Consider the following 26,284-nt stretch of genomic DNA (forward strand, 5'->3'; position numbering starts at 1 on the left):
CCACACCCTCTCCAGAATTTATTGTTTGTAGACTTTTTGACAGTAACCATTCTGACTGGTGTGAAATTTTTCCTCATTGTGGTTTTAATTTACATTTCTCTGATAATGAATGATGTTGAGCATCTTTTCATGTGTTTGTTAGCCATCTGTATGTCTTCTTTGGAGAAATGTCCATTTAGTTCATTGGGCCATTTTTTGATTGGGTCATTTATTTTTCTGAAATTGAGCTGCATGAGCTGCTTGTATATTTTGGAGATTAATTCTTTGTCAATTGCTTCAAATGCTATTATTTTCTCCCATTCTGAAGGGTATCTTTTCACCTTGCTTATAGTTTCCTTCACTGTGCAAAAGCTTTTTAGTTTAATTAGATTCCATTTGTTTATTTTTGCTTTTATTTCCATTACTCTGCAAGGTGGGTCATAGAGGATTCTGCCTCAATTCATGTCAGAGAGTGTTTTCCTCTAGGAGTTTTATAGTTTCTGGTCTTACATTTAGATCTTTAATCCATTTTGAGTTTATTTTTGTGTATGGTGTTAGAAAGTGTTCTAGTTTCATTCTTTTACAGGTGGCTGACCAGTTTTCCCAGCACCACTTGTTAAAGAGATTATCTTTTCTCCATTGTATATTCTGCCTCCTTTGGCAAAGATAAGGTGTCAATAGGTGTGTGGGTTTATCTGTCAGTACCATATTGTCTTGACGAGTGTAGCTTTGTAGTATAGTCTGAATTCAGGCATGTTGATTCCTCCAGTTCCATCCTTCTTTCTCAAGATTGCTTTGGCTATTTGAGGTTTTTTGTATTCATACAAATATCCATACAGATTGTGAAATTATTTGTTCTAGTGCTGTGAAAAATACCGTTGGTAGCTTGATAGGGATTGCGTTGAATCTAAAGATTGCTTTGGGTAGTATACTCATTTTCACTATATTGATTCTTCTGATCCATGAACTTGGTATATTTCTCCATCTATTTGTGTCATTGTTGATTGCTTTCATCAGTGTTTTATAGTTTTTATATATAGGTCTTTTGTTTCATTAGGTAGATTTATTCCTAAGTATTTTATTCTTTTCATCACAATGGTGAATGGAATTGCTTCCTTAAATTCTCTTTCTGTTTTTTCATTGTTAGTGTATAGGAATGCAAGGGATTTCTGTGTATTAATTTTATATTTTATATTTTACTATATTCATTGATTAGGTCTAGTAATTTTCTAGTGAAATCTTTAGGGTTTTCCATGTAGAGGATCATGTCATCTGCAAACAGTGACAGTTTTATTTCTTCTTTTCCAATCTGGATTCCTTTTATTTCTTTTTCTTCTCTGAATGATGTAGCTAAAACATCCAAAACTATGTTGAATAGTAGTGGTAAGAGTGGGCATCCTTGTCTTGTTCCTGACTTTAGGAGAAATGCTTTCAGTGTTTCACCATTGAGGATAATGTTTGCTGTGGGTTTATCATATACGGCTTTTATTACATTGAGGTATGTTACTTCTATGCCTGCTTTCTGGACGGTTTTTTATCACAAAAAGATGCTGAATTTTGTCAAAGTCTTTCTCTGCATCTATTGAGATAATCATATGGGTTTTACCTTTCAATTTATTAATGTGGTTTATTGCATTGATTGATTTGTGAATATTGAAGAATCCTTGCATCCCTGGGATAAAGCCCACTTTGTCATGGTTATGATCTTTTTAATATGTTGTTGGATTCTGTTTACTAGAATTTTATTAAGGATTTTTGCATCTATGTTCATCAGTGATATTGGCCTGTAGTTTTCTTTTTGTGTGGCATCTTTGACTTCCCTGGTGGCTCAGATGGTAAAGTGTCTGTCTACAATGCAGGAGACCCAGGTTCAATCCCTGGTTTGGGAAGATCCCTTGGAGAAGGAAATGGCAATCCACTCCAGTACTATTGCCTGGAAAGTGCCATGGACAGAGGAGCCTGGTAGGCCACAGTCCATGGGGTCGCAAAGAGTCGGACTCGACTGAGCGACTTCATGTTCACGTTTGGTTTTGGTATTGGAGTGATAGAGGCCTCATAGAATGGGTTTGGCAATTTAGCTTCCTTTGCAATTTTCTGGAAGAGTTTGAGTAGGATAGGTTTTAGCTCTTCTCTAAATTTTTGGTAGAATTTACCTGTGAAGCCATCTGGTCCTGGGCTTTTGTTTATTGGAAGGTTTTTTAATTACAATTTCGATTTCCGTGCTTGTGGTGGTGTGATCAAATTTAAAGCTAAAATAAAGAGCAGATTAAATACATCTGTGGGAAAAATAAGTCAACCAAAATAGAGCTGAAGAAAAAAAGTCCATAATTCAGAACAGAGAAAGAGCTTAAAAATATGAAAGAGAAGGAAAATGTCATAATACTAGAATGTGAAGGTTTGGAATGTGTCCGATAAGAGAAGGACAGGGAGAAAGGGGAAGACAATATCTAATAGATAATGGCCAAGGATTTTTCCCTGGTGAAAAGCAAGAATCCTCTGATTCTGGATATAAAAGAGTACCAAAGAGGAGAGAGAAAAATTGCTTTATAAATTTTACTTAGGTTTCATTGTTTTGGGCATGAGAGTCCTATACAGCTAAGTCATAACGAGAAATAAAAGTCAGTTGTTATTCTTTAAACATTGAACTTCAAGTATTAGCAGGTTGCAACATGGAAAGATTTATGGAGAAAGAAAGACCTTTTCACCATCCTTCAAAGCACGCATATCAGCAGCCATATATTCTTCCAACTCTGTTTTCATTCATTCATTCATTCAACATATAAGCCATTGAGGCCCTAATCAGTGCCAAGCACTGTTTTAGGAACTGAAAACATACGAGTGAACAAGGCAGGCAAAGTCCCTGCTTTCACAAAGCTTTTATTGTTTTCTACTCTTTGAAAGAGACAGTAAATAAGTAAATGCAGAAAACAAATTCAGACAGCAGCAAGTGCACTAAAGACAATAAAATGGAATAAAAAATGGAGTTCCAAGGGTTGAGGAGCTGGTGATATGCTACTTTGGTTGCAATGTTGAGGGAAATTTCCCCCAAGAAGGCAAAGATAGGCTGAGGTCTGAACTCTGAAAAGGAGTTGGCAGTTTCTGGAAGAGGAGACAGCAAGCTTGAAGGCTTAAGGCTTCAATAAACTTGTTTCTGTTTAAGGAACAAGAAGCCCAGATGACTGCATCTCAGAGCTCAGGGACATGTGAGTGATGTGAGCTCAGGGAGAGGCAGGGATCGTTCATGCAGCTTTGCAGGCCATGCAATAGGTCTATATGTTACTCACTGTGCTATTGGAAGCCATCCGTGTATTTTTAAGCAGTGAGTGGTGGAACCTGATCTAAGTTTGTAGATGATACTCTAGCAGCTTAGTCGAGTGGGGCAAAAGAGAAACCAAGGATCAATCCTTACTGGAGTTTCAACCTTCATTGGAGTCATCTAGCAGAGATGGTCGCAAAGAGTTGGACATGACTGAACAACTAAATAGAGCCCAGCACAGCAGAGATGGTGGAAGTTGGGTCAGGGTGGCAGCAGTGAAGCTGGGGAGAAGCAGACAGATTTAGGTTATATCTTGGAGGTAGACACAGCTCAACTTGCTGATGGATTGAATACAGGGAGAGAGGAGATGAGAGGAAATAAAAATAATGCCTTGATTCTCAAGATCTGGGGCTCATTCATTTTAGTGCTTTCTATCTTTCCCTGCCTTCAATCTTTCCCAGCATCAGGGTCTCTTCCAATGAGTCAGTTCTTCACATCAGTTGGCCAAAGTATTGGAGCTTCAGCTTCAGCATGAGGCTTTCCAGTGAGTATTCAGGGTTGCTTTCCTTTAGGACTGACTAGTTTGATCTCCATGCTGTCCAAAAGTGAAAGTGAAAGTGAAGTTGCTCAGTTGTGTCTGACTCTTTGCAGCCCCATGGACTGTAGCCTACTAGGCTCTTCTGTCCATGGGATTTTCCAGGCAAGAATACTGGAGTGGGTTGCCTTTCCTTCTCCAGGAGATCTTCCCAACCCACGGATTGAACCCGGGTCTCCCGCATTGTAGGCAGACGCTTTACTATCTGAGCCACCAGGGAAGTCCTATGCTGTCCAGGGGACTCTCAGAAGTCCTCTCCAGCACCACAGTTTGAAGGCATCAGTTCTTCAGCATGTTTTTTTATTGTCAAATCTTAAAAGGGGATGATAGAGGATGAGATGGTTGGATGGCATCACTGACTCAATAGACATGAGTTTGAGCAAATTTGGAGATGGTGAAGGACTAGGAAGCCTGGTGTGCTGCAGTCTAAGGAGCTGTGAAGAGTCAGACACAACTGAGCAACTGAATAACATTTTAGTGCATGGTAGAATCAATTCCCTGATATGGAGGGAAAATAGGAGGGAAAAGCAGGTTAAGCAGAAAAGTTAAGGTGCTGAAGAAAAGCTTAAAATGCTTATAAAACAATCTAGTAGATAGATCAAAACCACAATTGGATATACTGCTCTGGAGATCAATGGCATGGCCAGAGAGTTAAAAACACAGAGAAGATATTTAAAGATCCAAACTAGATAAGATTACTAAGAAGAAGGTATTGATAAAGAAGAGATGGGGAGGGTGGAAAGAAGGGAACTAAAGGGTGAAAGTGAGAAAATAGAGGGAAGAAAAGGGAGAGGAGGTTAATATTTAAAGTTCTAATGAAAGGAAGGGGGAGTGGGTCCAGTGAAAAAGAATGGCCGTGTTCAGGGAGAAAACTCAGTCACTAAATTTACTGAAAGTAAAGGAAGAGAGTTTGTTGAGAATGAAGGACAACTGTGTAGGAAGCTGCCAAAAGGTCAAATAAAATGAGGATAAACAGACTTTCCTTGTCGTCCAGTGGCTAAGAATCCACCTTGCAATACAAGGGATGCAGGTTCAATCCCTGGTTTTCAGGAAATTAAGATCCCACATGCCATAGGGCAGCGAAACTTGTGTACCACTGAGTCTATGCACCACAAGGAAAGATCCTGTGTGCTTCAACTAAAACCCAACACATGTCCTGGCTATTATAAACAGTGCTGTGATGAACATTGGGGTACACGTGTCTCTTTCAATTCTGGTTTCCTCGGTGTGTATGCCCAGCAGTGGGATTGCTGGGTCATAAGGCAGTTCTATTTCCAGTTTTTTAAGGACTCTCCACACTGTTCTCCATAGTGGCTGTACTAGTTTGCATTCCCACCAACAGTGTAAGAGGGTTACCTTTTCTCCACACTCTCTCCAGCATTTATTGCTTGTAGACTTTTGGATTGCAGCCATTCTGACTGGTGTGAAATTTGGTCTTGATTTGCATTTCTCTGATAATGAGTGATGTTGAGCATCTTTTCATGTGTTTGTTAGCCATCCATATGTCTTCTTTGGAGAAATGTCTATTTAGTTCTTTGGCCCATTTTTTTTTTATTGTGTCGTTTATTTTTCTGGAATTGAGCTGCGTAAGTTGCTTGTATATTTTTGAGATTAGTTGTTTGTCAGTTGCTTCACTTGCTATTATTCTCTCCCATTCCGAAAGCTGTCTTTTCACTTTGCTTATAGTTTCCTTTGTTGTGCAGAAGCTTTTAATTTTAATTAGATCCCATTTGTTTATTTTTGCTTTTATTTCCAGTGTTCTGGGAGGTGAATCATAGAGGATCCTGCTGTGATTTATGTCAGAGTGTTTTGCCTATGTTCTCCTCTAGGAGTTTTATAGTTTCTGGTCTTATGTTTAGATCTTTAATCCATTTTGAGTTTATTTTTGTGAATGGTGTTAGAAAGTGTTCTAGTTTCATTCTTTTACAAGTGGTTGACCAGTTTTCCCAGAACTTGTTAAAGAGATTGTCTTTAATCCATTGTATATTTTTGCCTTCTTTGTTGAAGATAAGGTGTCCATAGGTGTGTGGATTTATCTCTGGGCTTTCTATTTTGTTCCATTGATCTATATTTCTGTCTTTGTGCCAGTACCATACTGTCTTGATGACTGTGGCTTTGTAGTAGAGCCTGAAGTCAGGCAGGTTCTGTTTATAATAGCCAGGACATGGAAGCAACCTAGATGTCCATCAGCAGACAAATGGATAAGAAAGCTGTGGTACATATACACAATGGAGTATTACTCAGCCATTAAAAAGAATACATTTGAATCAGTTCTAATGAGGTGGATGAAACTGGAGCTGATTACACAGCGTGAAGTAAGCCAGAAAGAAAAACACCAATACAGTATACTAACACATATATATGGAATTTAGAAAGATGGTAATGATGAGCCTGTATGCGAGACAGCAAAAGAGCCGCAGATGTAAAGAACAGACTTTTGGACTCTGTGGGAGAGGGAGAGGGTGGGATGATTTGGGAGAATGGCATTGAAACATGTATACTATCATGTAAGAAATGGATTGCTAGTCTAGGTTCGATACAGGATACAGGATGCTTGGGGCTGATGCACTTGGATGACCCAGAGAGATGATATGGGGAGGGAGGTGGGAGGGGCATTCAGGGTTGGGAACTCATGTACACCTGTGGTGGATTCACGTCAATGTAGGGCAAAACCAATACAGTACTGTAAAGTAAAAAAATAAAAATAAAACCCAACACAGCCAAATAAGTAATTTTTTTTTAAAGAATAGAATAGTGATTATTGCATTTGGCAGGATAAGGGGTGCTGGTGACCTTGACAAGGGCAATTCCAGTGCAGTGGGGAAGATGAAGTTTTATTGGAGCTGGTTAAGGAGATACAAGGAGGTGAGGAAATGGACACAGGAATTAAAGTCAGTTTTCATATGTTTTTTCCTGATGCCTTACCCAAAAGTATATGGGTGGTATATGAGATACACATTTAAAATGGAAAATAGAGTTTTCATTCTGATATGGTCACAGCCCCGTGAAAGGAAGACATTCCACACCGAAGACAGATAAAGAGTGGTTGCAGGAGTCATTTCCTGAGGAAGCAGAGCAGCAAAGAGAGGTTGGCGCTTGATAAGAATGAGGATGCTGTATACACTGTGGGAAGGAAAGGTGGAGGATGGGTACAGATGAAAGTGGGAAGAAGGGTATTCCTGTCAGATTGCTTTGTGTACGACCATGAACTCCTGTACCTCTCAGACCAAGGTTGAGAGCTGAACCTCACTGGACCAGTTTCTCCTTTTCATTTCACTGCTGGCCCCGAGGGTTAACCGTCCACTTACTGAGTGGGTATCCTTTTGTAATGGAATAAGATAAAAATTGCTAACAAAACTGCAAGCAAGATGATCATATATCAGGCTCTGTTCCAGACTCTTGAGAACAAAATCCATAGACATGCTAATGAACTGGATAGAGGGAGAGAGAAAATGGGAAGAATCAATGTTAATGCCTGCATCAGTGTATAGTGATGACAAATAGATGCCTGTTCTCATGAGCTTACATTCTAGTGAGAGGAGAGAGGGATACATTCTGTTAGTTTCAGGTGTATAGTACAGAGTTACACACATGTAAAGTTATAAATTATAAATTTATAATTAAAAATATAAATCTGTGTTATAAATATAGAAGTATAATTATATACTTGTAAAAGCATATATTTATGTATATATGTGTGTTTAGATTCTTTTCCATTATAGGTTATTACAATACATTGAGTATAGTTCCCTGTGTGATGTAGTGAGTCCTTATTGCTAATCTATTTTATATATAGTAGTGTGTATATTGGAGAAGGCAATGGCACCCCACTCCAGTACTCTTGCCTGGAAAATCCTGTGAATGGCGGAGCCTGGAAGGCTGCAGTCCATGGGGTCACTGAGGGGCGGACATGACTGAGCAACTTCACTTTCACTTTTCACTTTCATGCATTGGAGGAGGAAATGGCAACCCACTCCAGTGTTCTTGCCTGTAGAATCCCAGGGACGAGGGAGCCTGGTGGGCTGCCATCTATGGGGTCACACAGAGTCGGACACGACTGAAGTGATTTACCAGTGTGTATATGTTAATCCCAGCTTCTAATTTATCCCTCCACCCTCTCTTTGCCCATTTGTAAGCATAAGTTTGTTTTCTGATTATATATAAGTGTCACTTTTAGATTTTTGTGTCATTTTTTTAGATTCCACATATAAAAGATATCATATAATATTAGCCTTGTCTGGCTTACTTCATTTAGTATGATAATTTGTAGGTCCATCCGTGTTGCTACAAATGGAATTATTTCACCCTTTTTAATGGCGGAGTAGTATTCCATTATATAAATTTGTCTCATCTTCTTTATTGATTCACAGACATTTGGGTTGCATCCATGTCCAGACTCTTATAAGTGGTGCCGCAGTGAACACTGGGTAAATGTGTATTTTCCAATTATACTTTTCTCTAGATACATGCCCAGGAATGGGATTGCTGGATCTCTATTTTTAGCTTTTTAAAGAACCTCCAGACTGTTTTCCATAGTAGCTGTACCAATTTACATTTCCACCAACAGTGTAGGAGGGTTCCCTTTTCTAAACACCCTCTCCAGCATTTATTGTTTGTAGACTTTTTGATGACAGTTGTGAGGGTTTTGAGCAGAGGAATGATATGATCTGTTCACTAAGTTGGGGGCCCAGGAGAAGGTGACGGTTTGCAAGCTAGAGAAACAGAACCACGTGGCTCATTGTGAGAATTTTGAAGTTCAGAGATCATTGCAATATCCAAGCAAAAATGATCAGGTACTCCATTTTCCAAACAATATTCCACAGAGCTACCGGGGCTGATCTTTCTAAAAGGCAAATCTGATCAAGGAACTTCCTGCTTCCAAACCTCTGCCATGCTTCCCATTGCCTACAGAGTAAGGCCATATGCCTTCAACAAGACACAGAGTCAGTCCCTCACAATCTAGCCCTGGCCTATATTTGCAGGTCTCTTCCCTCCATTCCTTCCTTGGCACAATTTTCCCTCTGCCCATAATGCCCCTCTCTAAATACTTAACTCCTCATCCTCACAGCCTAGATCTATTTAATAATAACTTCCATTAAACCCCTGCACCCTCTCCTTGGGTCTCTCTTGGCCTCTGAGCCACAATTAACCTGTTGGCTCATAGGTCTGAGAGGCAGGCAGGGTCTATGGTGCAATGACCATGGGCTTTAGAATTTGACTAACCTGGGTTAAAACCTAAGCACTTGCTTATTTTATATAACTTTAAGCATGTTATTTAATTTTCTACACTCAGTTTCTTATAAAGGTGGTGGTAGTTTAGTTGCTAAGTCGTGTCTGACTCTTGTGACCCTATGGACTGTAGCCTACCAGGCTCCTCTGTCCATGGGGTGTTCCAGGCAAGAGTACTGGAGTAGGTTGCCATTCCCTACTCCAGGGGATCTTCCCAACCCAAGGATCGAACTGGGTCTCCTGCATTGCAAGAGGATTCTTTACTGACTGAGCCATCCGGAAAGTCCCATGTAACTTTAAACATGTTATTTAATTTTTCTACACTCAGTTTCTTATAAAGGTATTAATATCTGTTTTATAGGGTTGGTGTCAAGCTTACAGGAGATAAGTTTCTCAGTGATGTCTGACTCTGCAACACTGTGGACTCTAGCCCCTCTGTCCATGGGATTCTCCAGGTAAGAATCCTGGAATGGGTTGCCATTTCCTTCTCCAGGAGATAACAAGTAAATCACTTAATATAGGAACAGGCACATAATAGATATTGACAAAGTATTATTCCCCTCTAGACCTCAGGTTTCTCCAGGGCAGAAAACATGTTTTATTTATATTATGTACATCCCATCATTAACTGGTCCCTGACATGCAAAAGATACTTGACAGACATGAACCTGATTGAATAGACCCTGTCTTCTCAGAAACATTTGTTTCTTAGAGGTGCAGCATCTTAGAGGCCTGAGGGTTAGGGTAGTGATTCTAAAGTGGACTGTGGCACATACATACCCATGGGGCCCGTATCAAGCCAGCCACATCCCCTCAGTAGCTTGTTGTTTGTCTCTGGGGAACACTCAGCCGTCCTCTCCATGAACATTTTTCTCATTTCTCTTTGGAACTTCTGTCGCGGCGTGCCTCTTCTCTTTTCCCTCTCAGCTGCTCTCCCACTCCTCACCCTATTTGTTCTGTCTTCCTCCACCCCTTTCCACCACACACCATATGGCTCTTCCTCGCCTGCCCTGAGTTCAGGCTTGCTAGCCTCCACAAGTTTCCCCAGAGCGACCTGGGCCCTCTGGGTCAGCTGACTACCTGCTCCTGCTAGCAGCCCTGCCCTGAAGTTTATGTAAGCGTCAATGCCATCCAGAAGGAGACTCATGACACTGGGAGAGTTCACTTCCGGAACTCACTTTGCCAGTTACCTTTGATGAGCCAAGAGAGGGTGGAGCCGGTGGTGATCTTCCGAACACAACAAGATCATGTATCTCATCCTAGAATATTGAGAAGCTTGTAGGGCAGATACAGGAAAAGGCTTTTTTACTCTTTTTTTTTTTTTTCAGCCTCCTCCAGGATCAATCAGATGAGGCCGCCCCAGTGCAGTGGATCAAGCATGGACTCTAGAGTCATGTGGACACACGTTTGTGTCCCTGCTCTGCATCTTCCAAGTGGTGACTTACATGTGCTTCTTTTTTTTAAATTTAATTTAATATTTAGTTAGCTAGTTATTTGGCTGCACTGGGTCTTCATTGTGGTGCATGGGCTTCTCAGTGAAGTGGGTTCTCTTGTTGAAGAGCCTCGGCTTTAGGTGCTTATCTTTAATAGCTGTGGTGCACAGGCTTAGTTGTCTCCACGGCAAGTGGGATTTCCCAGACCAGGGATTAAACCCCTTCCCCTGCACTGGAAGCATGGATTCTTAAACTCTGAACCACGAAGGAAGTGATACATGTGTTTCTTAAATTCTCTAAACCTTCCTATAGCTCAGATGGTAAAGAATCTGCTTGCAATGCAGGAGACCTGAGTTCGATTCCTGGGTTGGGAAGATTCTCTGGAGAAGGGAATGGCAATCCACTCCAGTATTCTTGCCTGGAGAATCACATGGACAGAGGAGCCTGGCGGGCTACAGTCCATGGGATCGCAAAGAGTCGGACATGACTGAGCAACTAACAGTACTACTACAAGTTTCTTCACTTGTAAAACTGAGATTCCAATACCTATTACTCAGTGTTGTTACTTGATACCATGTGTATCGTGTATTGATGCATGACAAATCAGCTCAAAAGTCAGTGGCTTAAAACAGCAATATCTGGTAGTCTAGTGGGTTTTGTAGGTAAGGAACTTACGAAGTGGCCAAGCTGGGCTATTCCCACTTGAGGTCTCTCACAAGATTGCAGTCACTCGATGGTCAGAGCTAGAGTCATTTTGAAGGCTTCCTTATTCACATGTCTGGTGCCAGGGCTGGGAAGACAATCAGCAGAGGGTCTGAAGCTTCTGGGGCTCCCCCGGCATCTTCTCCCACCACCAGGGCCCTCCCCACATGGCCCTCCTGCACACCTGTATTTTTCACATGGTAGATCAGGGCTCTAAAGGCACATGTCCTGAGAGAAACAGATGCATCTGTATCAATTTTACTAATCTGGCCTCGAAAGTCACATAGCACCACTTCCCACTGCCTTCTATTCACTAGAAGTGAGCGGCCACTGCCAACCATCATCAACAGAAGATGAATTAGACCCCTCTTCCTTTAGAAGGAGTGTCAAAAATTGTGGCTATGCCTCAAAAAACACTGCAGCATATGAAATGCCTGATCTTTAATAAATGGTGGCAATTTTTATTTTGTTTTTATTGAAGTATAGTTGATTTACAGTATTTTGTTAATTTCAGGTGTACAGCATAGTGATTCAGGGGAATTTTGTAGATTATATTCCATAGTAGGTTATTATAAGATATTACACATAATTCCTTATGCTTACAGTAAATCTTTGTTGCTTATCTATTTTATATGCAGTAGCCTGTATTTGCTAATCTCATATTCCTAATTTGTCCCTCCCACCTTGCAATAATCAGAAATTTGCTTTCTGTGTCTATAAGTCTGTTTCTGTTTTACATGTACTTTTATTTGTATTGTTTTTTAGATTCCACATATAAGTGATATTATACAGTATTTGTCTTCTCTGACTTATTTCACAAAGTATAATATTCTATAACCATCTCATCCTCTGACACCCTCTTCTTCTGCCCTCAATCTTTCCCAGGATCAGGGACTTTTCCAGTGACTAGACTGTTCACATCAGGTGACCAAAATACTGGAGCTTCAGCTTCAGCATCAGCCCTTTCAATGAGTATTCAGGCTTGATTTCCATTAAGATTGTCTGGTTTGATCTCCATGCTGTCCAAAGGGCTCTCAGGAGTTTTCTCCAGCACCACTGATGCAAAGGGCATAATTTTGGCAAACTGTAGGAGATGGTGAGGGACAGCGAGGCCTGGCATGCTGCAGTCCATGGGGTCACAAAGAGTTAGACACAACTGGGCAACTGAACACCATAATATTCTCTAAGTCCATCTATGTTGCTGCAAATGGCAATATTTCTTTTTTTCTTGTGGCTGAGCAATATTCTATTTCATATACCTATATGTATATACATGAGAAACGCTGGGCTGGAAGAAGCACAAGCTGGAATCAAGATTTCTGGGAGAAATATCAATACCCCCAGATATGCAGAACAGTTCAGTTCTGTCACTCAGTCGTGTCCAACTCTTTGCAACCCCATGAATCACAGCAGGCCAGGCCTCCCTGTCCATCACCAACTCCCGGAGTTCACTCAGACTCACGTCCATCGAGTTCGTGATGCCATCCAGCCATCTCATCCTCTGTCGTCCCCTTCTCCTCCTGCCCCCAATCTCTCCCAGCATCAGAGTCTTTTCCAATGAGTCAACTCTTCCCATGAGGTGGCCAAAGTACTGGAGTTTCAGCTTTAGCATCATTCCTTCCAAAGAAATCCCAGGGCTGATCTCCTTCAGAACGGACTGGTTGGATCTCCTTGCAGTCCAAGGCACTCTCAAGAGTCTTCTCCAACACCACAGTTCAAAAGCATCAATTCTTTGGCGCTCAGCCTTCTTCACAGTCCAACTCTCACATGCATACATGACCACAGGAAAAACCATAGCCTTGACAAGATGGACCTTAGTCAGCAAAGTAATGTCTCTGCTTTTGAATATAGTATCTAGGTTGGTCATAATTTTTCTTCCAAGGAGTAAGTGTCTTTTAATTTCATAGCTGCAATCACCATCTGCAGTGATTTTGGAGCCCCCCAAAATTAAGCCTGACACTGTTTCCACTGTTTCCCCATCTATTTCCCATGAAGTGATGGGACCAGATGCCATGATCTTCGTTTTCTGACTGTTGAGCTTTAAGCCAACTTTTTCACTCTCCACTTTCACTTTCATCAAGAGGCTTTTTATTTCCTCTTCACTTTCTGCCATAAGGGTGGTGCCATCTGCATATCTGAGGTTATTGATATTTCTCCTGGCAATCTTGATTCTAGCTTGTGTTTCTTCCAGTCCAGCGTTTCTCATGATGTACTCTGCATAGAAGTTAAATAAGCAGGGTGACAATATACAGCTGTGACGTACTCCTTTTCCTATTTGGAAGCAGTCTGTTGTTCCACGTCCTGTTCTAACTGATGGCACCACCCTTACAGCAGAAAGTGAAGAGGAATTAAAAAGCCTCTTGATGAAAGTGAAAGAGGAGAATGAAAAAGTTGGCTTAAAGCTCAACAGTCAGAAAAAGAAGATCATGGCATCTGGTCCCATCACTTCATAGGAAATAGATGGGGAAACAGTGGAAACAGTGTCAAACTTTATTTTGGGGGGCTCCAAAATCACTGCAGATGGTGACTGCAGCAATGAAATTAAAAGACTCTTACTCCTTGGAAGAAAAATTATGACCAACCTAGATAGCATATTAAAAAGCAGAGATATTATTCTGCCAACAAAGGTCCATCTAGTCAAGGCTATGGTTTTTCCTGTGGTCATGTATGGATGTGAGAGTTGGACTATGAAGAAAGCTGAGCACCAAAGAATTGATGCTTTTGAACTGTGGTGTTGGAGAAGACTCTTGAGAGTCCCTTGGACTGCAAGGAGATCCAACCAGTCCATTCTGAAGGAGATCAGTCCTGGGTGTTCATTGGAAGGACTGATGCTAAAGCTAAAACTCCAATACTTTGGCCACCTGATGTGGAGAGTTGACTCATTGGAAAAGACTCTGATGCTGGGAGGGATTGAGGGCAGGAGGAGAAGGGGACGACAGAGGATGGGATGGTTGGATGGCATCACCGACTTGATGGACATGAGTTTGAGTAAACTCCGGGAGTTGGTGATGGACAGGGAGGCCTGGCGTGCTGCGATTCATGGGGTCGCAAAGAGTCGGACACAACTGAGCTACTGAACTGAACTGAACTGACTGATATATGTAAATACTCACACACACATACATACACATACACACACATTTCATCTTAAGTCAATCGTATGTTGCTGGCTACTTGGGTTGTTTCCATGTCTTGGTTATTGTAAATAGTGTTGCTATGAATATCGGGGTGCACATGTTATTTCAATTAGATCTTTCATTTTTTCTAGATATGTACCTGGGAGTGTGATTGCTCCCAGGTACATATGGTATCTCTATTATTAGTTTTCTAAAGAACATCCACACTGTTCTCCATAGTGGCCACACCAGTTACATTCCCACCAACAGTAGGAGGGTTCCCTTTTCTCCTGGCGTGCTGCGATACTTTGGCCACCTCATGCAAAGAGTTGACTCATTGGAAAAGACTCTGATGCTGGGAGGGACTGGGGGCAGGAGGAGAAGGCGATGACAACCTCTCCAGCATTTAATATGTACAGACTTTTTGAAGATGGCCATTTTGACTGGTATGAGGAGATACATCATTGTGGTTTTGATTTGCATTTCTCTATTATGTAGTGATGCTGAGCGTCTTTTCATGTATCTGTTGGCCATCATAGTTCTTCTTTGGAAAAATGTCTACCTAGGTCTTGCGCCCATTTTGTGATTGGATCACTTGTTTTTTTGGATAATGAGATGCATGAGCTGTTTGTATATTTTGGATATATTTGTCACAGCTTTTGTTAATATTTACTCCCATTATAAGGTTGTACTTTTGCTTTATTAATACTGATGGCTTCCTTTGCCTTTTCATCTTACTTACCTTTCTCTATCTGTATGAATTTAGGAGAAGCAGCTAACCACTGTGTTTTCGAGGGGGTGTTTTAGGTGGCGGTGTATCTGTGTAGACTGTGTGTATCTAGCGTCTTTGGTGCAAGGGCTGGTTTCAATGCTCATGCCAGCCACATCCTTCCTTGGGATATGCTTGCTGTTCTGTCCTTTGTACAAGGTATGATTGGTGTGGGGGATCTAAAGCCTGTGTGCAGTGTGAGGGGGGAATCCCTCCCTGCTCTGTAGCATCGCTGTCCCGTCAGGGCCAGAGCTGCTCCCCAGTTGTTGATGCAGAAGCTCTGAGGGTCAGGCTTAATCAGGCCCTGTTGCCCTTGAGCATGTGCCTTCTCCAAAGGTCGTAGTTGCTGAAGCAAGTCAAGCTCATGCACTCACAGAGGACCTGTGTGCCACCCATATAGGTGTCCATGGTTCAGCTCAGAGGTAGCCCAGGGTTGTGTGCTTTCTCCTGTGGTGTTAGTCCTAGACCTAGTGCGAGGCTGTGGTGTGGAGTAAGCTGGCGGTGGGGGGCAGGCAGGGCATTGCTGCTTCAGGAATTGGGGTGGGGTGCCACTGGTGCAAGGTTCTCTCCATCCTGGGGGTTGACAAACTAGCACAAGTGCACACTTCATGAGAAGAGTCTAGGTTCTCCAGCCATTCTGCCTGTCCCAGCAGTTCTAGCAACCATGGGGGCTTGTCTCCCACCTTGTGTCCAGTTCTTTGCAACCCCGTGAACTCTAGCCTGCCAGGACTCCACTACCCATGGGATTCTCCAGGCAAGAATACTGGACTGGGTTGCCATGTCCTCCTCCAGGGGATCTTCCCAACCCAAGGATCAACCCTGACTCATGTTTTCTGCATTGGCAGATGGGTTCTTAACCAGTAGCACCACCTGGGAAGCCCAATCAGCTGAGAACACATTTTCTTTTCCTGGATAGAACCTTTATTATTTCAGAAATAAGCATCCTGAAGTAAGGTAGTCAAAACAGTTTTTTCTGGACTAGTGTAATAAATATTTGTCAATACACCAGCTATCTCAATAAACATATGCATTTCATTCATAAGAACTTCCAAAAATAATTCTTCTGAGTCAAATAAATTTACAAATAGTCTATGGAAAAGGAAGATTCTTCTAGGGGAAACGCTAATGAAGCATTTTCTTCATTATATTTTTCATAGCTGACAACCTTTAACTTTGGGCTTCCCTGGTAGTTCAGCTGGTAAAGAATCCGCTTGTAAAGCAGGAGACCCTGGTTCGATTCCTGGGTTGAGAAGATCCCCTGGAGAAGGGATCAGCTACCCACTCCAGTATTTTGGGGTTTCCCTGGTGGCTCAGATGATAAAGAATTTGCCTGCAATGTAGGAGACTTGGATTCAATCCCTGGGTTGGGAAGATGCCCTGGAGGAGGGATGGAACCCACTTCAGTATTCTTGCCTGAAGAATCCCCATGGGCACAGACAAGCCTGGTGGACTACAGTCCATGGGGTTGCAAAGGGTTGGACAAGACAGAGTGACTAAGCACAGCATAGCAACCTTTGACTTCATTTTCCCCTACTTTGGTTAATATAATTGGAGAGGTAAGGTATCTGAAGGAGCAGATCGAACAGAACCAAAGGATTTAAGAGGTTCTCAAACCCAGAAAGAGAGGCCAGCCTGTCACAGACATGGAGAGAGCCAAGGAAGCAAAGGCCACACGCAGACAGGCAGGCAGTGGGGGCTGGCACAGAGGGCCTGCAAACAATCTGTAACAATAATTCAGGGGCTTCCCCACAACCTTTCCTCCAGCGTGTGGAAGCCACCCACTCTGTGTTGACTAGTGTTCTGAGAATGTGTTGGGTAATTGACAAGGAAGACAACATTGTGCTGGGACCAAGGAGAATCTTGTCATCAGTCTTACTGGCCAGGCCATGGGTGGGGTACTAAGGGGGTGGACCACATTTCTGTCCCAGGCCACAAGAACATGGCCTGTCCTAGACCTTCCACCCAGGCCCACAGGTCTTCTCACAAGAAAAAATGAAGTGGGTTCTCCCACGAGCTTCCTGAGCACTTGCACAGCGTCTCTTCCAGTGTGCCATCCTTAGCGCCACACCCACCTCCTCCAGGAGCTCCTACTTTGGGTGCCTTCTGAGATTTAATGGGTTTCCAAGGTCCCATCTTCATTTGTTCCTCTCACTTTCTATCATCTCAACTCGCAAAGCACTTGCTTCTCTCCTACTATGGAATGGCCTTCAAAGTATTCCCAATTTGCTCTCTTCAAAGTCAGTCATTCAGAAAATATTTATGAAGCCTATACTATGTGCCAGACACAGTAGAAGGCAGTGAGGATCCAACAGAGAACAGGAGAAGCAAGCTTTCTGGATTCCCTGAGCTGATATTCTAGGAGGCTTTCACAAAAGAAGAGGATGGATTTAGATGAAAGGGATACAGAAAGGACTTACCCAAAATGATGTCGGTGATTTGCCCTTTCACATCTGATTGAAGGGGCAGCCTGTCAGGGTGGGTGAGGCACAGTGGAAGTGAGACCCTGTCCCTGACATTGAGCAATGGCCTGGGGCAAATCACTTGTGTTCTTGGTTTAATGACCCAAGACTTTCAGGAGTCACCTGTATAGCCTAGGAATTCACCTGCACAAACCTCATCCCAGGCAGGAATGTGGTCTGTGCGAGGCTTGTGTCACCATCATCTGCCTAGAATCTCTAAGCTGAGGCCTGAGGGGAAGGGAAAGTTGCTAAACCTCCCCCCGATACTTCCTCTTCCTTCAGCCTCTTCCATTTTTTCAATAACAATCCCATGGGCCTTTGCAGGTTCTGTCTACATACACCTCTGGAAGAAGGTGCTCTGTTTGTTCGCATCATGTGAGATAGATTGCTGGGGGTCAGTCCAGCATTAATTCACATTGAAAATGTGCAGGGTAGGAGAAATTAAATAATTTAATCGGTAAGTAGGCAAACTATTAACATGTGCAAAAAAGATATTAGGAAACAATGAGAATTTCAGATGGATTTCAAAGTTAAAGACATAAGAGGTCAAATAAATTTCAGCTTTTTGGTTGCAGGTTTAGGATTTACTTCCCAATCCTGTAGGGGGTTTGGACTTCCTCCCCCTAGTCTTACATTGTGGACTGGTTTGAAAAGCTCTACTATGAGGCCGCCCTCTGAGGCCCCTTGATCTTTGGGTTAGCTTCTCCCAAACCTGCTCCAAGTAGAAAGGCAAATGTGGACACCAAAGAGGCAGCTTCGTTCAGCGGCAAGCAGCTCTTTTGTTTTTTTAGCATTTATTTATATATTTATGGCTGCACTGAGTCTTCATTGGTGTGCACAGGTTTCTCTAGTTGCAGTAAATGAGGGCTCCTCCTCATTGCGGTGAGCTAGCTTTTCAGGGCAGAGAAGGCAATGGCAACCCACTCCAGTACTCTTGCCTGGAAAATCCCATGGACAGAGGAGTCTGGTAGGCTGCAGTCCATGGGGTCGCTAAGAGTCCAACACGACTGAGTGACTTCACTTTCACCTTTCACTTTCATGCATTGGAGAAGGAAATGGCAACCCACTCCAGTGTTCTTGCTTGGAGAATCCCAGGGACGGGGGAGCCTGGTGGGCTGCCATCTCTGGGGTCGCACAGAGTCGGACACGACTGAAGCGACTTGCAGCAGCAGCAGCAGCAGCTTCTCACGGCAGTGGAGCACAAGCTCTAGGGTGCCCAGGTTCAGTAGTTGGCGCACACAGGCTTAACTACTTTGGTAGCATGTGGGATCTTCTCAGACCAGGGATCAAACCCATGTCCCCTGCATTGGCATACATATTCTTAAGCCACTGGACCACTGGGGAAGCCCAGCAGGGAAGTCCAAATGTTACATGAATGAGCAAAGAAGTCCCAACGTTACATGAATGAGCAGCTTCAAGATGTTACCAAAGACCCACGTTCCTTTCATTTTCTCTCTACCAGCTTGTAGGTATTTCTGCTCATGGAATCCAGATAACTGCTATACTTTCAAGCTCTGTAAACTCACACAGTGACATGAGGAGGCAGGAAAAGAAGGAGCATGCCTACCTTACATTCCCCTCAAAATTTTTTCAATATGGTTACACAGCTCTTCATTATGGTGCACAGGGTGTCTCTGGTTGCGGGGCACAGGGGCATCTCTAGGGGCCTGAGCTTCTCTTGTTGTGGTACAAGAGCTTCTCTTGATGCAGAGCAAGTGTTCTAGAGTGTGTGGGCTCAGTAGTTGTTATGTGGGATTTTTAGCTCCCTGACCAGGGATCAAACTCCCATCCCCTGAATTGGAAGGCAGATTCTTAACCCCTGGACCCACCAGGGAAGTTCCTTGCATCCTTTTTACAAAACAAGAAAAACTTCCCCTGTAGGGAAAGTTTTAGCAGATTTCCTCAGTTTAGCATATTTCACTTCACATCACATTGGATGGAGCACAAAATTAAAGACAAAAGGAATGGAATTACTATGATATGGATTATCTAATCCATATTCTCTCCCCTCCTGTGGCTAGGCAGGGCCCTGTCTTCCCCTGGGCACCAATACCTGAACCAAATCCGGAGGCAAGGCAGAGCGCAGCTAGCTGGCGGGTGCCAGCAGGGGGGTAGCCAACAGTGTGGGTAACTCAGCTCTCCCATCTTCCCTCATCCCCCATCGCAGATAGCCCTGAGGGGAAGGTGGGTGATTAACTGGGGGAAAATAAACGTCAAGTGGCTTTCTATTCCTGAGATGAAAGAGTTTCATTACATTTGGAGTTTACTCATACAGTTTAAGCAACACTTCATCAGGCAAGTCCATCAGACTGCTTTCCAAACTTATAAAGTTTTGTCAACTTGGAAGAAAGGAAGAAGCCAAGGTGAGTGGAAGCCTGACCTCTCTCCATGGAGTAGATTATGGAAGTGTCTACCTGCTGAGGGTCTTTGGCACTCGCATGGATGACAGAGTCATTCAGAATTACAATCAGAAGCATAGTACATGAAAGCTGGATTGACTGGTCATCTACTCTCCTATATAGGCTTCCCTGGTGGCTCAGTGGTAAAGGATCTGCCTACAATGCCAAAGACCCAGGTTCAATCCCTAGGTCGGGAAGATCCCCTGGAGAAGAAATGGCAACCCATTCCAGTATTCTTGCCTGGAGGATCCCATGGACAGAGGAGCCTGGTGGGCTACGCAGTTCATGGGATTGCAAAGAGTCGGACACAACTGAGTGATTGCACACTCACTCTCCTATATGTTACACATATCATTGCACAGATAAGCCAGTGGAAGAGCAGACAGGAGAAGGGCTTGCCCAAGGTCAGACAGTGAAGTGTCAGAGGCAAGAAGGGAGCCTGGTATGTGGTCCACCTGTTTTCACAAAACCTCTTAGCTCCCACTCAGGCCAACCTAACCAATGAGCCTGCTTACAATTCAGTAAATACTTGCAAATAACCAGAGCCCCATGGATACCACACAGCATAAGAATAGAAGGACAAGGGAGTGACAGGAAGAAGGGAACTGAAGATGACCTTCCTGAAGTACAAACCTTCCTCAAAACAGACAGCAAGTGGGCATATCTCATCTCGGTTTGAATAAAACTGGGGCCAGTTCATCTTCCGTAGCTCCTATGGATAAGCTGCAGGACACAAGAGGAAGAAAAGTAATAAAAAGAGCATCTATGATGCTGTTAAAATTAGATGTGATGCCAGACTGTAACAGATGAATGTGGGTTTAAGTAGGAGAAAGAGAAAAGGCCTTTGTTCCTGGCTCACATGCTCCACTGACATAGACAGAGCTGCCGGGATATCACTCAGGCTCTGGGAACTTCCTTTTAGAGATCCTACCTTGCATCAAATTAAGTATATTAAGATGCACCCTTATCACACACTAAACAATTGATATATAACTCGGCTTCGGTTAAGTTCTATTGAAGTTGACTAATTCAAAGAAACATTTCGTAGACATTTACTTGAATATTCCTTCCCTTTTTTTCAACACAACAGTTTTCATGTTTCAAAGGTATGCTTCTTTCCACATCTCATGTCTCAAATAGTTTAATAGAACTTTGAAAACTTCTAAGCACTAGGCTCTAGACCTATAGCATCAGATGGATGAAATGTGAAACTGCGGCTCTTTAGACCCCCGACCTCCACGCAACAGCTGGTGGTACCTGAGCTGGGGAAGGCAGTGGTTGTGCTCATTACCAACTTCAGTGCTCTGTGTAATAGGACTAATTCATATCTGTGTAGTACCTCGGGCCTCATTCAGATCTTTCACGTATTTTATTTCACTTTTTCCTCTTCAACAGCCTAGTGTACGGACAATAAATTAATTCTACTGATCAGGAAACTTTGGTTCAAAAGCATTAACTTGTTCAGCATCATACTACTAGTATGTGAAGGAACCCAGATTCAAAGAGAGGTCTTAACACTCAACTGTGTGCTTTAGGTCACAGTTTGAAGTCCTTGTTAACAGCCATCACCTGAGTTTTCTACCTCATGACCAGGAGAGGGAAAAACCAGTTGACCCTACTTGTCCTGGAATCTAGAACTAGTAAGAGTGAAAGACGTCATTGGTTGGAATTTATCAATTGGTGAAACGTGTTCATTTGAATAAGATCAAATGTCTTTATTCATTTTTGGCTGTGCTTGGTCTTCCTTGCTACATGGACTTTTCTCTATTTGTGGAGAGCGGGGGCCACTCTCTAGTTACATTATGCAAACTTCTCATCGCTTCTCTTGCTGTGTAGCACGGGCTGTAGGCAAACGGGCTGTGGTAGTCAGCACACTGACTCAGCAGTTGCAGCTACCAGGCTCTAGAGCACAGGCTCAATATTTGTGGTGAACAGGCTTTGGGGATCTTCCTGGATCAGGACTGAACCTGTGTCTCCTGCATCGCTAGATGGATACTTTACTACTGAGCCACTAGAGAAGCCCCTCCAAATGTCTTACTTGAGGTGACAGGCCCAGACTCTGAATTCTACTATGCCAGCATACAACCTCAGTGGCACTTAAGCCTTAACACCCAAATGTTCTCTACACAAGCTCTGTGCAACCTGTGTTCCTTCCTAACCCCTGGCTGGTATCAAAAAGGGCCGATATGACACTGGAGACAGGCCCCCATCCCTATGATAAAACTAAGTGACTGCTACCTTTGGTCTTTCAAAGTTTGGGAAATGATACGACAGGCAGGATCCCTGACGTTTCAACAAGTTTTCCACCAAAGGTAAAGGTGTCGGATGAGTAGGGAAAAGAAATCCCAGCTAGCTACTCTATTCCAGATGTTTGGGACAATCCTGTGGGAAGAAATAACAGCATGTGAGGAGAATCTTAGCATTCTCGCTTACCTGTTTGCTTGGCTTGTTGTTGCTGTTGTTTAACTTATTTATTTATTTTAATTGGAGGATAATTATTTTACAATATTGTGATGGTTTTTGGCATACATCAAATGAATCAACCACGGGGATACATGTGCCCCCTTATTCTGAACCCCCGTCCCATCTCCCTCCCCACCTCACCCCTCTGGGTTGTCCCAGAGCACCGGCTTTGGGTGCCCTGCTTCATGCATCGGACTTGCTCTGGTCATCTATTTTACAAATGGTAATATACAGGTTTCAATGCTATTCTCTCAAATCATCCCACCCTCGCCTTCTCCCACTGAGTCCAAAAGTCTGGTCTTTACATCTGTGTCTCCTTTGCTGCCCCGCATGTAGGATTGTCAGTACCGTCTTTCTAAATTTCATATATATACGTTGCTGTTGTTTAGTCATTAAGTCGTGTCCAACTCTTCTCTACCCCATGGACTGTAGCCCGCCAGGCTTCTCTCTCCATGGGATTTCCCGGGCAAGAATATTTGAGAGGATTGCCATGTCCTCCTCCAGGGGATCTCCCAGTCCCAGGAATCCAAACTCACATCTGCATTGCAGGTGGATTTTTTACCACTGAGCCACCTAGGAAGCCCATTTGCTTTGCTAAGCCTCACTAATGATTGTAAGCTTCTCCTCCAAGTCCTTATCCCTCTACTGCTTTGAATTCTGTGTTGTGAGATGTCAACTAGACACCCAGAATGGAGGTTATGCATGTTTGGGCTCATTATTATGAGACTGTTCTGATGTTCTCTTTCTACCACCCCTACTATAGCTTTAAAGTCATTGAGGATAGCGACCAATTATTGCAGCCATCACAGTACCTACCATAGTGCTAAGCAAGGGATAATTGCTCAATAAATGTGTCTTTATTTTGACCCTGTCTCACTCAGGCTATACCACTAGAGGAAGTTCAGTGCAAAATGAGTCATACCTGAAGATGTCACAATTATTCCATTCAGAACTTCCTCTTAAAGCTTTCTTTCTTCAAGTTCTTCTTTGAAGACCATCCAGTGCTAATACTGGAATTGTCAACACCACATGTGACAGCATAATTTATAGTCAGGCACAGTTCTTTCTAAAGCTCAGAGGTTCCGGAGGGAACCAGATACTCTTCCCTCATCACTCTCCCCTGGACCATCCTCCCCTCTGCTCTAGAAGTGAAGTGACATAGTTTCTGAGAAGGAGGAATTGTCATTATATGTTGCCTTCCTGTGACTTCTCACTGCACTTGGAATAACATGCAAAATCCTTTCCAGGGTTCCTGCCCACTGTTTCATTCTCACTTCTTCATTCTCTCCTTCCCCTCAATGTCCCAGCCATAGGACCCGTCTTAATTAACTTCCTCAACACTTAAGTCTGTCTTTACCACAGAGTCTCAAAGGAAAGTGTTTCCTCAGTCTGGAAGATTCTCCAGGACTGATTCCTTGGGCCTTAGGTTTTGCTTAAAATGTGATCTCTTCCCTTGACCACAAAAGTATGGTAGGTTTGCCCTCTGCCCATTGTCTCTGTTGTATTACCTATATCCTTTGCAGCACTTTAATTTATAATTGAATATATTTTTGCTGCCAGGGGACTACAAACCCCTAAGAGCACAGACCATGTTAGTCTTATTCCTCTCTATGTCTCCAGTGCCTGGCTCAGAGCTTCACACTGAGCAGGGACTCACTAAACACTTGTTAAAGAAAGAAAGCAAGAAAGAGAGAGAGAGAAAGGAGGAAAGGAAAGAAGGAAAGAAAAAAGGAAGAAAAGGATAGATTCTTTGAGAGAAATTTATCCTTTTCTTTCTGAATCTCCTACCTATTTGTCCATCTCAGGCCCTTCCAGAAAGCTGAGGAACATTTTCTTCTAATCAGAAGACTCTAGAAATATCTGCTGCTACTGCTACTGCTAAGTCACTTCAGTCGTGTCTGACTTTGTGTGACCCCATAGACGGCAGCCCACCAGGCACCCTCATCGCTGGGATTCTCCAGGCAAGAACACTGGAGTGGCTTGCCATTTCCTTCTTCAATGCATGAAAGTGAAAAGTGAAAGTGAAGTTGCTCAGTCATGTCCGACTCTTCGCGACCCCATGGACTGCAGCCTACCAGGCTCCTCTGTCCATGGGCATTTACAGGTAAGAGTACTGGAGTGGGTTGCCATCTAGAGATGAGATGTTAGTTTTGGGGTGTGTGTGTGTGTGTGTGATAATGTAGGAGTAGGGAGTTAATTTGTTTCTTCCAGCAGGAGGTATGAAATTTACCAGGAATGAAGAGAAATGTACAGCATGCAGACTGGGCATCATGCTGAATTCAAGAGTCCAGTTCCTAGGGCTAAAACAGATCCCTGCAGCCTAAAGGATCATTTTAGAGCTGTCCATGGTTCAGTAGGTGACAGACTGAAACCTCTAGCAAATGCAGGTCATATGCTACAATTTTCTTCTCTACTCACAGAAAACTTCTGTACTCCAAATATGTAGGGGTTCTTTCCCACACTAAGTGACCCTCCAACACTAGCCTGGTGTCCTATAATTTAACTCAATTCTGAGACTATCTATCTAGAGACAGCATCAAATCTCACTGATTAGGAGCTCAACCCCACAGGACTGTACCCACTTCAGATGCCAGTCCCAAGTCCAGGTTATTACCTCGACTCTGACAGATCTATCCACCCCCCAACCCTGGGTTTGATAATTTACTAGACTAACTGACTGAATTCAGGAAAACGTTTACTATTTCTGATATTATAATATGAAGAGATGCAGGAATAGGTCCCAAAGGATTCCCAGCACAGGAGTGTCTATCCTCTCGGAGTCTGGTTTGTGCCACGCTCCCTGAATGTGGATTCATTTTTGGTCACCAACCTGGAAGCTCTCTGAATCTCATGCTTAGGGGTTTTTATGGAGGCTTCATTATATAGATACAATGGATTAAATCATTGGCCACTGGTGACTGATTCAATGTCCAGACCCCCTCCTCTTTGCAGAGGTGGAGAAGGGGCTAAAAGTTCCAGTGTTCTAATCAGGTGGTTGGTTCTCCTGACAGCCATCCCCTATGAGTGCCAACATCTGTTGGAATATAAGAAAGCAAGGAAATTCCAGAAAAACATCTACTTCTGCTTCATTGACTATGCTAAAGCCTTTTGACACTGTGGATCAAACTATAGAAAATTCTTAAAGAGATGGGAATACCAGACCACCTTACCTGCCTCTTGAGAAACCTGTATGCAGGTCAAGAAGCAACAGTTGGAACTGACATGGAAAAACAGACTGGTTCCAAATTGGGAAAGGAGTACATCAATGCTGAATACTGTTACTCTGCTTATTTAACTTAAATGCAGAGTACATCATGCAAAATGCAGGGCTGGATGTAGCACAAGCCAGAATCAGGATTGTGATCAATATCAATCTCATTATCAATATCAATAACCTCAGATATGCAGATGATACCACCCTAATGGCTGAAATCAAAGAGGGACTAAAGAGCCTCTTGATGAAAGTGAAAGAGGAGAGTAAAAAAGCTGGCTTAAAACTCAGCATTCAAAAAGCTAAGAGATAGGACTGGATATCATCATTTCATGACAAATAGATAAGGAAGAAATATAATAGTGACAGATTTTATTTTCTTGGGCTCCAAAATCATTGTGGACAGTGATTGCAGCCATGAAATTAAAAGACCCTTGCTTCTTAGAAGAAAAGCTATGACAAACCTAGACTGTGTATTGAAAAGCAGAGACATCACTTTGCCAGCAAAGGTCCATATAGTCAAAGCTACGGTTTTTCCAGTAGTCACGTATAGATGTGAGAGCTGGACCATAAAGAAAGCTGAGAACTGAAGAATTGGTGCTTTGGAATTATGATGCTGGAGAAGATTGTTGAGAGTCCCTTGGACAGCAAAGAGACCAAACCAGTCAATCCT

General features: G+C 42.9%; 1 non-coding gene across 1 annotated transcript; it reads left to right on the plus strand.

Annotated features, from left to right (window-relative positions):
• On the plus strand, positions 1,797-1,868 carry TRNAC-ACA. The gene has a single exon. It is a non-coding gene; the product is annotated as a tRNA-Cys (tRNA).

The sequence above is a fragment of the Capra hircus genome, chromosome 16 (assembly GCF_001704415.2).
Source record: "Capra hircus breed San Clemente chromosome 16, ASM170441v1, whole genome shotgun sequence".
Classification (NCBI taxonomy): Eukaryota; Metazoa; Chordata; class Mammalia; order Artiodactyla; family Bovidae; genus Capra; species Capra hircus.